General features: G+C 39.2%; 1 protein-coding gene and 1 non-coding gene across 5 annotated transcripts in view; one reads left to right on the forward strand and one right to left on the reverse strand.

The window, feature by feature from the left end:
- Positions 1-16,191, reverse strand: part of spoon (spoonbill) — a 357,164-nt gene that overhangs the window by 72,509 nt on the left and 268,464 nt on the right. The window lies entirely within an intron of this gene.
- TRNAS-CGA (transfer RNA serine (anticodon CGA)) lies at positions 1,734-1,810 on the forward strand. The gene has a single exon. It is a non-coding gene; the product is annotated as a tRNA-Ser (tRNA).

Here is a 16,191-nt window from a genome sequence, read left to right on the forward strand (position 1 = left end):
CACAAACCATTGCCTCAGAGATGGAGCTTTATGACAGGGTGCATTGTCATGCTGATACAAATAATCATCATCTCTGAACTGGTCTTCTACTGTACACAGTACACAATGGTTTAAAATGTGTTCAAATCCCTCCACATCTAGAGATTTCTTAAGCGCAACAAAGGGACCATACCATAACCACAAAATACACCCCGCTCCCCACCCCCCCACCCCAATGACTGAACACCACTTCCTCTGTACTTCACAGTTGGCACTGCACATGATTGCAGATAAAGTACTCCAGGCATTCGTCAAACCCAAAACCTTCCACCAGACTGACACAGGATATAGTATTATTCATCACTCCAAATCACTCATTTCCAGTCATCCACTGCCCAGGGGCATCACTCTTTACACCACCTCAAGTGTCGCTTAGAATTGACTATAGAAATGTTTGGCTTGTGACCAGCAGCTCAACCATTGTACCTCATTCTTTTTAAGTCCCGACACACAGCCATTGTGCTCGCTGGACTGCTGGTAGCACTTTGGAACGCACGAGTGGTTCCTTCTGCAGATTCCTTGCGATTTTTTACCACCACCCTCCGCAATGCTCGATGGTCCCAGTCCATAGTTAAATGAGGTCTGCCTGGTCTTGGTTTAGCTGTGGTCGTTCCTTCGTATTTCCACTTCACAATCGCATCACCAGCAGTCGACTTGGGCAGCTTTAGAAGGGTTGAAATGTCCCTGATGGATTTCTTACTCAGGTGACATCCAATGACTATGGAAGAGTTTAAACTTATCACTGGGGCCTGGAATTTCATGCACTTGCATATTTTTGCTTAGGGGTTAAAAATGTGTGCTTACACCCTATATATACGAATTATGCAATTTTCAGTTATTATGCATATAACTGCATATTTTTGTTATTTAGACAAATACATCATATTTCAATATCTCATTGCTTATATGGCATATTTTAATGAGTTTTCAGATTTTTTAATTTCGTGATTTTGATCAATGTATCACATTTCAATAATTTAGTGCCTATTTTATGGCATATTTTAAAAAAAGCCTTAAAACTGTTATATTTTCATCTGGATGATACTGGTAGTAACGTTACAGGTGATGGAACAACTCGTGACATGGAGAGGAGTAATCCTGATGTGATCATATCGTGCAGTGAATCCCCTGCTATGTCAAAGAGCCCGATAAAAAGCAACTAGTAGGGTATTTGTAAAGTAGGGTTACAGAATTTTCTTACGACTTGTACCAAGCTTTTTGAGCTGCTGATATTTACCTGTGAAAAATTAATAATCTCACATTACACTGTTCTCTTGCCAAATACACTCAACAACATGTGCCTGAAGAGAGTACATTGCATTAAGACTTATGTGGGACATAGTTACAATAACATAATCCCAAATTTACAGAATGAACTAGCGGATCAATTTGTGTGGTGTCCGCAACCGTAGTGTGATGGTTAGGATTATCAGCTGCTGTCCTCGGGGACCCATGTTCGATTCCCGGTACTGCCAGAAATTTTTCTTCTGTACATAATATCTCTTCAACACGTACTACATGTACGTAACACGACCTAATATGTTGAAAGTCTGTTTCGATTACAATGTGGTCGTGAAAATTCAATATTCATTGACATGCCCCACAACGGGCGACTTAAACGCACTCTACAGTGTGCTAGCAGCAGTGGCAGACCTGTTGCTCAGATCCTTTCAAACAGAACAAAGATGGCCTAGGCCACCATAGCTCAGTTGGTAGAGCAACCGACGCGAAATCGGGAGGTTGTGGGTTCGGATCCCACTGGTGTCCGGCTGGCCATTTTTGTTCTGTACTTAACATCTCTTCAACACGTACTACATGTACGTAACACGACCTAATACGTTGAAAGTCTGTTTCGATTATCGATTCAATTCAGATTTCATTTCCATTCAGTTGGCAGTATTACCGGAACCGGTAGTGTTCCCTCCTTACTCCTCAACCCAGTACAAAAATCTATCACTTAAAAGTGCGCGTACAATATATAACACTATGCCCTTACATCAAGTACTGGGGGAGTTAAATGTTTTTAAGGGAACACTAATGCTCGGTTTCTAGAACGTGAGATATCGAACCTATAGCGGTATCGAATGGTTAACTTGTGTTTTGGCGGTGCACGAACGTAAGATACATCTATCGGTTCGATAAATCGCCTGCTAACATAGAGGCCCCTGAGCTGGAGATATCTATTTGTTAACTTGGTGGGCGCGTGCGCAGCAAGTCCACTTTTACTTAGAGGAAAACAACACTATCTGGACCGTTGCCTACGAGATACACAAGGTCGGGAAATACAGCACACTAAACTTGTCCTCGAGATACTTCCGACAAGCGCCGCTAGAGTTCTCTTTACTATTCTGTCTCGCCCGCTCATTACAACACGTTCGAATATGAAAAACTAAAAAACAATTCATTGAAACTAGTAATTTCAGAAGGCAGCAAACAGATATGAGATCAAAGATAGACCAAAAGCAATTGTTTGACTTATTTTCTACAACGTATTTCTTACAATACCGTAAAATGGGGTGAATAGGAACATGGGGGTGAAAGGGAACACAGAGTAGGGAATTTATTTTATGGAAGGGTTGCATCGTATGTAAAGCAGTTCAGTGGGATTTTTTTCACCCAAAATATTCCCTATCCTTATTTCCTGCCATTTCTATGTGCTCTGAAAGGATAACAATAACTTTTAGCAACAATAGTGCCCAATAAGGAAACCTTGAATTTTTTATAGCTATTAAAGACCATAAAATCTTCTTCTGGATTAGAAAATCACGTGGAGGTAAGTGCTTTTAATGTCTAGAATAAGTAACTATGCCATGTTTTGATACAATTAAACATAATTTTACCATGACATACAAGCACACTTTTCTACGTTAACACTATGCACAATTAATGAACAAAATCATTGGAAAATGGGGTGAATGGGAACACAGAGATGATGTGTAAAATGAGCTTAATTGTGAATACAGTCTTCATATAAATACTATTCGGTAATTCTATCCCTTATTTTATCTGTATTCCAGTTGATGAAGAAAAATGCCAAGGCAATATAAACCAGATCAGAGGGGCAAAATCCACAGGAAAGACCCACCGGAAACACTTTCTGCTGCATTAGAGGATATTAAAAGAAGATTATCGTACAGAAAATGTTCAGAGAAGTATGCCATTCCTACAACAGTGTTAACCAGACGTATGAAATATAATAAAAGTGAAGGAGGAATAGAAATATAGCCAAAAGTTGGACAGACATTGTTTAGATACTGAAAATCATTTGGTTGATCAGCTGGTGATGTGTTCTCCTCTGATTACCTATTTGATGCATAACGACCTCCGCTGTATTGTTAAGGCTTACCTTGATAGTATGTGAGTCACTGTGAAGAGGTTCAGAAACAATATGCCAGGTTATGACTTTGCACTCAGTTTCCTTAATCGTCATGGAAATGTTTTATCTCAACGAATGTGTCTAAACAGAACAGAGACCGTATTCTAAGTCGCTTGCCCCGTTCATCAGCAGAAGAAACGGTGGATGATGTTGAAGAAAACAATGGTATCACTGATGACTGCATTGTTTCTGTACTCAATGATATGAGGTTCAGTCCTGGGACAGTAAAAATTAGAAAGAGAAAGCTAAACATTCCTCCTTGTCAGAGTGTGAAAGCTGACGACTTGGAAAATGATAGCCAAGAAGGACATCTAGATGATTAGCAACAGCAGAAGGAGATCTCAAAATAAAATGAAGTTCCTACTGATAAACATGCTAGTAAAAGAAAGTTGCCATCCCCAACCAAAGGACGCCAGAATCAGAACCCCAAATCACACCTAAGGCAGGACTGCAACTGAGAACTACATGCGGTTGAAAAAATAATGAGAGGTGTGTACAAGAAAGCACGAATTGAAGAAGGTGTCTGGGATATGGTAGATTTTACTTCTCCATCCAGATCATTAATCAAATCACCCAAATTCTTCAGAGTAATACTATTTCATTGAAACAGTCACCAGTGTTGGACTATGAATGCTTCACAGTAACGTTTCTGAAGTAGGCGTACTGTATGTGCCAACTAAAGTTGAGAGCAGACAAATTTTTAAGTGGTCCGAACATGAAAATGTCTGTGAAATTGATAAGGCAAGCGTTGTTGGTGTGGTACACCACCCTAATCGTTTTAGAAAGGGACTCCTGAAATTCGATGTAAATTTCCACGTATGGTAACATTTTGGAGCATGTTTTAGGTTGACAATTACCTTATTGTATTAGTTCTTACTGTTTATGCATTTTCAGATCTTAAATAACATTTTTAAAGGTTTTCAGTGTTCCTTTTCACCCCAGTATGAGGAGAATAGGTTTAGACGGGACACTTAAGTATCTGTTCCTATTGACCCCATATTTGGGGTGAATGGGAACACTAATTTTTCAGTCAATATCACGTAACTTTTTGTACCAATCTGTTCATTTCATGTACCATAACTAGCTATCTGACCTTATCAATACTGCTACACGAAGAAATTTATTAAATTATCTAAATCAAGAAAACAGCGACAGAAAATACTATAAAACCGTTCCCATTCACCCCATTTTACGGTATGCTTAAACGAAATAAGTAATTCGCGAAAGAAGCAAGAAAGAAAGAAAGAAAGAAAGAAAGAAAAAAGAAAGAAAGAAAGAAGAATATTAAACATAAAACAATAATACATCATGTACAATGAGTTCACCTGAAAATTCTGTTACGAAACTGCTATACACAAGCAAGAAATTATTCAAACTGCTCTCCTGTAAAGTTTATTTTATTTTTTGCTAGTTGCTTTACATCGCACCGACACACACGTCTTATGGCGACGATGGGATAGGAAAGGCCTAGGAAGTAGAAGGAAGCGGCCGTGGCCTTAAGGTACAGCCCCAGCATTTGCCTGGTGTGAAAATAGGAAACCACAGAAAACCATCTTCAGGGCTGTCGACAGTGGGGCTCGAACCCACGATCTCCCGATTACTGGATAGTGGCCGCACTTAAGCGACTGCAGCTATCGAGCTCGGTCCTGTAAAGTTTAGTAAAAGTGACAGTGCCCTATACCTCCGAGGCACAGATATTCCCAGAGTCGATAACACAAAAAACTGCAGAAGATAATGCGAATACCTAAATATGAAGTGCACAAATATGAACAAAAAAGTTTCCAAGTACGGAAAATATATTAATTTTATCCAGCGGCGGCCCCTGTACAAAAGCACAAGTGCACGTGAAGACCCGGAATCTGGAACTGGGACCCATGTTACCGGTACTCTTTAATTTACCGAGCTCGATGGCTGCCGTCACTTAAGTGCGGCCAGTATCCAGTATTCGGGAGATAGTGGGTTCGAAACCGACTGCCGGCAGCCCTGATTTTCCGTGGTTTCCCATTTGCACACCAGGCAAATGCTGGGGGCTGAACCTTAATTAAGGCCACGGCCGCTTCCTTCCCAGTCCTAGCCCTTTCCTGTCCCATCGACGCCATAAGACCTATCTGTGTCGGTGCAACTTAAAGTCAATAGGAAAAAAAACCTCTTTAATCACTCGGTACCTAACTTGATCAGAAATCTGATCTTTCTTTCTTTCTTTCTTTCTTTCTTTCTTTCTTTCTTTCTTTCTTTAACTGTTTACCCTCCAGGGTTGGTTTTTCCCTCTGACTCAGCGAGGGATCCCACCTCTTCCGCCTCAAGGGCAGTGTCCTGGAGCGGGAGACATTTGGTCGGCGATATACAGCTGGAGAGGAGGACCAGTACCTCGCTCAGGTGGCCTCACCTGTTATGCTGAACAGGGGCCTTGTGGGGGATGGGAAGATTGGAAGGGATGGGCAAGGAACGGGGAAGGAAGCGATCGTGGCCTTAAGTTAGGTACCATCCCGGCATTTGCCTGGAGGAGAAGTGGGAAACCACGGAAAACCACTTCGAGGATGGCTGAGGTGGGAATCGAACCCTCCTCTACTCAGTTGACCTCACGATGCTGAGTGGATCCCGTTCCAGCCCCAGTAACACTTTTCCAATTTCGTGCAAGAGCCGGGAATCGATCCCGGGCCTCCAGGGGTGGCAGCTAATCACACTAACCACTACACCACATAGGCGGGCAGAAATCTGATCTGCCGTATTTTAAATTTGCCACGTTCTACGCCTCAAATTTCCAGCATTGCTTGAACGTGCACATCGGTCTTTTGCTCTGGCTGGGGCAAGCCTCACGAATGCGCGAGTAATGGTGATACCATACCTTACGGAGCTCTTCGGGGAAGTGTACAATTCCAACGTGCTCTTTCTTCTGAACTCCAGTGACCAAACCTCAGTGAATGGCGCTGCCACCTCTATGGCTTTTGTGCCTGCCAACTCATATATTTTTCGGAAACCAAGAGTCTTTGTTTTAGATTACAGTGTCCCGCAACATGATATGCAATTTATCCCGCGGTTTATAAGCTGGTGAAGACTCATTTTAGTTAGTGTCATTCTGCAGTGTGTCATTGCAGCTGCCTCTGTGGATCAGTGGTAGAGTGTCGGCCTCCGGATCCCAAGATAGCGGGTTCAAACCCGGCAGAGGTAGTCGGATTTCTGACGGGCGGAAAAGAGTCCATTCGACACTCCATGTCATACGTCGGCATGTAAAAGATCTCTGGCGACACATTTGGTGTTTACCCGATAAAATTAATTACATCTCAGCCACTGACACCCAAGAGAGTTTCGGCTTACTCGGTCTGCCATCTAGTAGGCCTGGAGTGAAACGGAGCGTCGAAATTGACGAGCAAACAGCCAGATGGCGTCAAATTGAAATTTCTGCACACGGTAGCTGAAGCCATACGATTATTATTATTATTATTATTATTATTGTACCGGAAGGTACACCCGCCCCGTTCATTTAAATGAACCGCCTTGGAGAATACCATCTTCAATATAAAACTTGCAACTCGTGCAAGAAATTTGAACTTTTGTCAACAGATGTCTACTACAAACTGTGTTATGCCCTCTGGTGTGAAGATGGACTATTACGATGGTTAAGTATTTTTTTTTTATATTTAGGTTTACTACACTGAGTTGATTATTCTTTGTGTTTGGTATGTTAAAGTTAACAATACTTCGATCTCCTCCCGCCAACTTAAGATATTGGCCAATATAATTTTTTTGTATTTATTTTTCAGCCAATTATATTTATCTTGTATCTATTTAATTACCCAATGGAAATTGGGGGTGTGTCGGGCCTTAGCCCAGAGCTCTCTAGAACCTTCCTCTCGGGTATAAAAGCTGGCACATTTTCGACAAGGGGGTCTTAGTCATCCCTCCAGTCTAGTGTGTGTGTTTACAAAGGGGGCGGGGTGCCTTGTTCATCATCGAGCAATCCATCAGCTCAAGGTAATGGCAGTCCAGATCTTATTAAGTGATTTTCTTTGAGAGCTAGCTCGAGGGGAAGGTTTCTGATCTTTAACCATGCAACTTTAATTTTCTGAAATGTAAATTCCAAGTTCTATGTAAATTTCAAAATAGTCAAAAGAACTTGACCGAAATCGGGGAATAGAGAGTGAGGTACCCTCTCGAATTCCCTTTCAACTTGATTTTGAGGTGACTATGGCTCTGTAACCGTTTTATCTCTGTAACCTTTGTAACTTAAAATTTTCTCCATCTAGTCACCCCAAGTAGTATAGGCTCAGCCTCCGTATCTTCGGGCCACAAGCCCAAATACGGTTTTAACCATTTAATTATAAACTTCTACGAATGCAAGAATTCGCCTCCGCACAATTTTGATTTTTTGTGGCCAGTAATTGAACCTGTTGTTTTTCCACAAAGGCCCGGTAGAATGGGTATTTGATACCCCCGTAAAATTCTATTGTATTCCTTTTATGTAAATATAAAAGACTATGGAGCCTACAAGACAGCTAATACTGTTTGTTAAATGTAGGTTGCGCCTATAGAGGCCTTGAAAGTGTAAAAATTATAGAGCAAAGATGCTCTGGTTATAAATGTAAAAGTTGACCGGTGCCTTTAAAAGGCCGTTAAGTTATAAGGTTCGGAGCGCAGTCTCCTAAACAAATTGGTAGAGCAAAGAGGCTCTGATCATGATGTAGAAGGTATTGGGAGATCCGTCTCCTTGACCTTTCTTGAAAGGAGCCGCAGTGCTCTTGAAGAGTATATAATTAGGGAGCTTAAAGCTCACAGTTGTTAATTAAGGTTTCTCGATTGTTACCCCATCTTATGACCTTTTATAGCTGAATTTTGTAAAGTCTTATTTCTGAAAAAAGGAAAAAGATAGCTGAGATAGAAATATAACCATAAATTTAAAGTTTTAAATCGATTTTCTGATTGTCCGATCTTGACCCATTCATGCCGCACATTCTTTCACCTCTGTAAACCACGGTATCCCCGGAATTATTATTATTATTATTATTATTATTATTATTATTATTATTATTATTATTATTATTATTATTATTATTATTATTATTATTATTATTATAGTGTGTCAATGTGTATGTACTGGCTTCGAAAAAGTACAGAGTAATCGTGCCTGCCAATTGAGTTTTCATAGGCCTACTTTGATCAGGCAAGGCAATCATGAACTCGATATATTCAATATTAAAAAGTGATACCTTTACACACAGCGCAGTTAGGCGAGTGACAAACATTTTACATAATACGTTATTATTATTATTATTATTATTATTATTATTATTATTATTGTCGTCGTCGTCGTTGTTGTTGTTGTTGTTGAATTTTGTGAACACCCAATTTTCTATTTGACGAGCCACCATGACCGCATCTAACAGATGTTTATCGTGACTTAAATTTGGCCAGAAATTAGCAACTGGGTTACCAGCAGCCACAGACCGTTTTCCGCATACATTTTTTAAAGTGATGAGTCGGAGCAACAGTAGAGGTACTTTATTCAAATTTGAAACTGTGTTCTTCAGGTTCGTTCGAACAAAGTTTTAAAAGGACTAAACATTCTGAGGGATCAAACAAATATAATGGGACAAACAAAAGTCGCAAACTATGAACTGAACATCGTAACTTCTTGAAATCTTGGCGCTGTCTAGCTGCCATTCATATTGATTTGTACGGATAAGGCGCAATTCGAAAACCTGGTGGCCAAATCTCATTTTTACTTTCTCCAGTCACCATGTGGTTAAGCCATCTCGCTGAGCGTGCATGGGTAAATGAAATGAGGTTCGACATGAAGTGCTGCGAACCATACCTGGGAAAAGGCTGGGCAGACTATTCCATAGCAGCGTCCATAAAAGAAAAAAGAAAAGAACAGAATAAAACAACTGTGTTGGTCCACACGATCTTGGGACTGCCATGTAATTACCTGCTTTATGTTTGTCACCCTTTCCCTAGTACACTGGGGCTACTATTGCAACTCTCCATTAATTTGTATCGCTCCTTCATGCAAACAGTAATCAAATAAGCATTTTTTTCAGATATGCCACTATATCCCAACCCATAGTCTTCCTATATCCCCAGCTGCTTTTCTAGCATTCAACTTGTGTGCCTTTTTGTTCAAATGTTGTAACTTTTTGTAAATGTCTTTATTATCATAGGTAAATGTCAGAAATTCGCCAGTATTAGTCGTCTCCTCTATCTCAACCTTGTCCTTATATCCCATTACCTTTACATACTGGTGACTGAATACTTCTGCCGTTTGAAGATCCTCGCATACACACTCCCCTTGTTCATTAATGATCCCTGGAATGTCCTTCCTGGAACGTGTTTCTGCCTTAAGAGTATCTACACATATCCTCCCATTGCTCCCTAAATTCATATGGTTGCCAATTATGTTTGCCATCATGTTATCCTTAGCTGACTTTTTCGCTAAATTCAATTTCTTAGCAAGCTCCTTCAACTTCTCCCTACTTCCGCAAATATTCCTAACTATTTCTTCTTTTTAATCTGCACCTCCTTTTTAATCTATTTGCTTCCCTGTTTATAATGTGTCCTTACCATAACTTACCATATTTAAAGGTACATACACTACCGCTCATTAATTTCAATACACCCTGGTATTTAAGATCTACAACACAAATCAAACGTTATTTTTCACAAAATATAATTATATTAACTTACTGTACACATATATAATACAATCACAAACATATTTTCCTTTCATCAAAGTATCCTCCTTTGGATTTAATGACTGCCTCACAAACTCGAGGCATGCTGTCAATCAGTTTTTGTAGGTATCGTGAATCTATCCTCCTCAGTCCGTATGTAGCATGTGCTCTACATGTGGTTTTGTCTACTTACAATAAAACAAAGTAATTTAAGGAAAAAAGTAATAATGGTAGGAAAGTCAACTCTGAGTCCTGATGTCGCATATATGCTACACGAATATAACAACTTAGTGAAACACACTAATTTTCTATGGTGAATTTTTAAAAATTATTTGAGCAAAATATAACACATCGAATGCATCAACAGGCTCGGGACTGAAGAGGCTATATGATTCCACAAATCCTTAACAATATACCAGAGATGTTCCTTGCTGGATATATTAACTTCCCTGATACGTCTGTCCACTTCATCCCAGACAATTTCAATGGGATTACAATCGGGGCGTTGGGACGGCCATACCATATATTTCAGTACTTTCTGTTTTTCCTTTCATGCAATGTAGTTCGTACAGTATGCCAACCGATGTTTTGGGTCATTACCCTATTGTAAGGTAATCCACTTAGTATTGCATGATACTGGAGTATGCGGTGGTACTACTTCTTATCCATACATCCTTCTATTCTCGCAATGTCGCCAACTCTATCTCCGCCAAAACATCCACAAACCATAATAGAACCTCCCCCGTGTTTAACTGTAGGTAGAACACACTGCTAGGCTACCCTTTCTCCTACAAATCGGCGAACAAATATTCTCCTTTTGGTTCCAAAAATCTCGAACTTCGATTCATCGGTGAATAACACCTTCGTCCACTCTTCCGATGTCCAATTAAGATGTTTTCTAGCCCATTCAAGTCTCTTCTGTTTATTCATGGGCCTTAGAAGGGGTTTCCTTGCTGTGACACATCATTTCAAGCCAGCTTCTATCAGTCTCCTTTTTACTGTTGCAACAGATATTGTTGTAGTGTTCATTTCTACCAAATCTGCACGAATTTGGGGCGCTGTTTTGAATCTATTTCTCTTACTGGTAATTCTGATATATTTATCATCGCTTTTAGTTGTTTTACGAGGTCGTCCTGGTCGTGGAATGTCCTTATTGCTGCCTGTTGTCTTCTGGCGGAGAAGGGTGTATTGCACTCCCCCAAAGACACACTACACTGTTTCGCAATTTGGCGAACAGATAATCCTGCTTGGCTAAGTGCTACAATTGCAGCACGTTTTTCTATGGATATCTCCACTCGTGGAGCCATACTAGCGATGTGCACACTTCAACTGTCACGAAGGAACTGACATGCAGGAACCACATGTTATGTATCGTGGCAATGCTTGCCGTTCACTGCAGATATCGCATCACTACAGGGAACAACACAGGTGCACCAAATGCGGCGTACGTCGGCAAATAGGTAAACAAACATATCCGACAGGTACATAACGTTTACGTACACAACATTGTTTGTTGGGATACTATTGTATCTTGAAGATCACAAACAAAAATCATGACCTGTGTACAACTGTTATACTATTCCTTTGCTTCCTCAACCGTACCCACGGTATTAGACCTTATCTATAGAGAAGTAGTTGTCAATTATTGGGTGGATTGAAATTAATGAGCGGTAGTGTACCTGTTTTCACACTCCTCAACAATTGCTTTAAACCCATCCCAAACGCTGTTTACATTTTTATTTACCATTTTCCACTTATTACAATTGCTTTTTCAAGATTTCCCCATGACTCTTATTAACCATTGGTATTGCCAAATAGTCCTTTTACGACATGCGTACGAACTGTGCACTGTAATGGGGAAAATAACTTATTTCAAGTCAAAAGGAATCTGTTATAAACTATAATGTGATATATTCCTATTAATATTTTTATATGTTCGACTCAGTGGCGACTCGTGAATTTCGTATAGGAGAGGCACGTCATGGTTTAAATACAGGCATGGATAATATAAGCCTAAAATACTCACATATATTTACACATGCAAGTGTGTTGTTGTTGTGTTTGCTTCATCAGTCCACAGACTGGTTTGATGCACCTCTCCATGCCACCCTATCCTGTGCTAATCTGTCACATTGGGGTTGTGACCGAGAGCTGATATACTATTTTACGCTCTATCCTGAAGCCAGATTTCGCGGTTTAGAGCTTGAAACCTGTATATAATGTACTAAGAAGTATTAATCTAATGTTTATTGGGGGGGGGGGCACGTGACCCTGTGACCTTATACACCAGCCGCCACTGGTTTGACTGTTAACATATTTGTTATTTCATTGTAAGAACAGCAAGGTAGTACGGTGTCCCTCACTGTTCAGTGCTGACTTAGCAACACTGTAATCCAGGTACACAGCGAAAGTTTTTTCGTCCTTCTCCACCCCCCTTTCCTACGACCGTAACCTGTCCCTGACGTTTGATTGACAAAGGAACTGCAGCACAGCCAGACAATGCATGCTTCAGCTCGAAATGTAGCGTGCATACAGAATTTCCGAGTATACCGGTACGGAATGCTTTGCGGGCGTAGGTCGTTTTGGAGCAAACTCGTCTAGTTTCACTGTGTAACCTTATAATTTGTGATATCTGAAGCCATCTCCTTTATTTATAACTATTAGGTTTTTCAGTCTGTCGAAACTAATTCTGAATCAATACATCTATATATATAAAATAACTTGTCCTGACTGACTGACTGATTCATCATCGCAGAGCCAAAACTACTGGACGTAAAGAAGTGAAATTTTGGGGATATATTCATATTAAGATGTAGGTGCTCGCTAAGAGAGGATTTTTGGATATTCCTTCGCTAAGGGGGTGAAAAGAGGGGTGAAATTTTAAAATGAGTGTGTCTATATCTCGAAAGTTTGAAAGTTTACAGATGTAAAAATTGGTATTTAGAATCTTCTTTAAAAATAAGGAAACACGTATTTTTTTGTTTTCAGAAAATCCCAATAGGAGGGGTGAAAAGGGGTGAAAATGAGGAAAATGGGTTGAATGCCCTTAATCAGGATACCAGTACTTATATCTCAGAAACTGAAGATATTACAGACCTGAAAATTGGTACTTTTGATCTCTTTTAAAAATAAAGAAACGCGTATTTTTTGGTTTTTGGAAAATCCAATTAATGGGAGGGTGAAAAGTGGGTGAATTTTTAAAATGAGTGAATCTATATCTCCAAACTTTTAAAGTTTGCAGATGTAAAAATTGGTATTTAGAATCTTCATTAAACATAAAGAAACAATTATTTTTTTGTTTTCGGAAAATCGCAATAGGAGGGGTGAAAAGGGGTGAAAAAGGGGTTGTATTCCTTTGATGAGGCTACTTATATTTCAGAAACTGAGGATATTACAGACCTGAAAATTGGTTTTGGGATCTCCTTTCAAAATAAAGAAACACGTATTTTTTTGTTTTTGGAAAATCCAGTTAATGGGGGGGGGTGAAAAGGGGATGATTTTTTAAAATGAGTGTATCTATATCTCAAAACTGTTACAGTTTATAGATGTAAAAATTGGTATTTAGAATCTCCTTTAAAAATAAAGAAACACGTATTCTTTTGTTTTCGGAAAATCCCAATAGGAAGGGTGTAAAAGGGCGAATAATGGGTTGAAAGCCTTTAATGAGGCTACTTATATTTCAGAACCTGAAGATATTACAGACCTGAAAATTGGTATTTGGGATCTACTTTAAATGTAAAGAAACAAGTATTTTTTCGTTTTTGGAAAATCCAAATATTGAGGGGTGAAAAGGGGGGTGAATTTTTTAAAATGAATGTGTCTACATCTTAAAACTTTAAAATTTACAGATGTAAAAATTGGTAGTTAGAATCTCCTCTAAAAATAAAAGAACACGTATTTTTTTGTTTCCGGTAAATCCCAATAGGAGGGGTGTAAAAGGGTGAAAAATGGGTTGAATGCCTTTAATGAGGATACATATATCTCAGAAACGGAAGATATTACAGAACTGAAAATTTGTATATGGGATCTCCTTTAAAAATAAAGAAACACGTATTTTTTTAGTTTTTGGAAAATCCTATTAATGGCGGTTAAACAGAAGTGACAAATTGGGGTAAATTTTTGAAAGATTATCTTGGAAACGTAAAATGTTACAGACGTAAAAAGTGGGTGTTTGGAATCTCCTGTAAATGTAAAGAAACATAGGTGATTTGTTTTTGGAAACTCCATTTAAGGGGAACCCAAAAAGGGTGAAATTTTAAAATGAGAATTTTTACATTATATCTAAAAAAACTTAACATGTTACAGAAGTGAAAAATGGTATTTTTATCTCTATTAAACCTAAAGAAACGTGTATATTTAATTTTCGGAAATACCACTTGGGTGGAGGGGGGGTGAAAGTGACTGAACATGGTGTTGAATTCTTTTAATTAGGCTACTGATATCTTTAAAATGAAGATGTTACAGACGTGAAATTTGATATTTGCAATCTGCTTTAAAAGTAAAGAAACACGTATTCTCGGAAAATCCAATGAAGCGGGGGGAGGGGGTGAAAGAATTGAAAAATTAATTGACTTTAATTGTATGAGAATATATACATCTAATAAAAACGAAAGTTGTTACAGACGTGAAAATTCGTATTTGGATCTCCTTTAAAAACGAAGAAAAACGCGTTTTGGGGGGGAAACCATCTTGGGGGGCGGGAGTGTAAAGGAGTTGAATTCCTTTCATGAGGACACATAAATCAAAAAGTGAAGAAGTTAGAGTCGTGATAATTGGTATTTAGAAGATCCTTCACTATTAAAGAAACAAGTATTTTTTGCGGGAAAATTCACTAGGGGGGGGGGAGTAGTTTGAAATGAAGTGACAAAAGTAAATTATATTTATGGGGATACTTATATCTCAAAACTGAAGGTAATAGACGTGAACATTGGTGTTTGGAATCTCCCTTAAACATAAAGAAACACGCGTTCTTTTAATTTGGGGGGGGGGGTTGGCAGTAAAAACTGACGGCGAATGGGTATAAAAGGAGGTGAGACCAATTGATTTTAGTGTTCTTAATGTACTTATAAGGATCCTCCGTTGCTCAGGCGGCAGCAGCGCGCCGGCCTCTCACAGCTGGGGTTCCGTGGTTCAAATCCCGGTCACTCCATGTGACATTCGTGCTGGACAAAACGGAGGCGGGACAGGTTTCTCTCCGGATACTCCGGTTTTCCCTGTCATCATTCATCCCAGCAACACATAATAATAATAATAATAATAAGAAGAAGAAGAAGAAGAATAATAATAACATTATTAATAATAATAATAATAATAATAATAATAATAATAATAATAATAATAATATTCCGGACCGTCGTCAAATGTGCGGACCGCGCTGGAAACGGCTCCAGGACGGGTAATGACTTAGAATGCAGTCCGGCCGCGGGTTCAGTGCCGCCAAGGCACCCAATATGACACCACGCCGGATCTCCTGAAGGATTTTATCCAGATTAAAAATGATTAAAATAAAATACGGTCTGGCAAAGATTTACGGACCCAACTGACCGGGAAGAATACCTGAGCCTAGCCCGGGAAGTACGAAATCGATTGCTGGAAAGGAAGATTGAAAAATGGGAGGAAACGTGGCGTAATCTAATAGAAAACGAGTCAGATCGGGAATATTGGTGGATTCTCGCTGAAAACGTGTCAGACCGCTAATTTCGGCGGATTATATATCTAAAACAATAAGCATTCAATTACAAATTTCAGTATAATACCGTAGCGAAGCACGGGTACCTTGCTAGTATTATATAAACTATGTTAGTTGTTTGTTTTTCAGGCATCATTCTGTTACCATTTTTTCTTTTTCAGATAGTTTATAAATACATTTATTCAGCATGAGTTTCGGCAGACTGAAGAACCTAACAGATATAAATTAACCTTAATTAACGTGAAGTGAAGCAGAGATTTTACTCGCGAACAGGAGGAAGTCTGAACGTTAAAACAAGATGAAATAGCAGTCATTACTTCAATTTTGAAGGCATTCGAAACGAACTTGAATGCCATTTTGGCATTGTTGAAGCAGTATTCAGTTTGCTTCGGCCCAGTGCACGCCAATAATAATAATAATAA

Source organism: Anabrus simplex, chromosome 2 (assembly GCF_040414725.1).
Source record: "Anabrus simplex isolate iqAnaSimp1 chromosome 2, ASM4041472v1, whole genome shotgun sequence".
NCBI classification, from domain to species: Eukaryota; Metazoa; Arthropoda; class Insecta; order Orthoptera; family Tettigoniidae; genus Anabrus; species Anabrus simplex.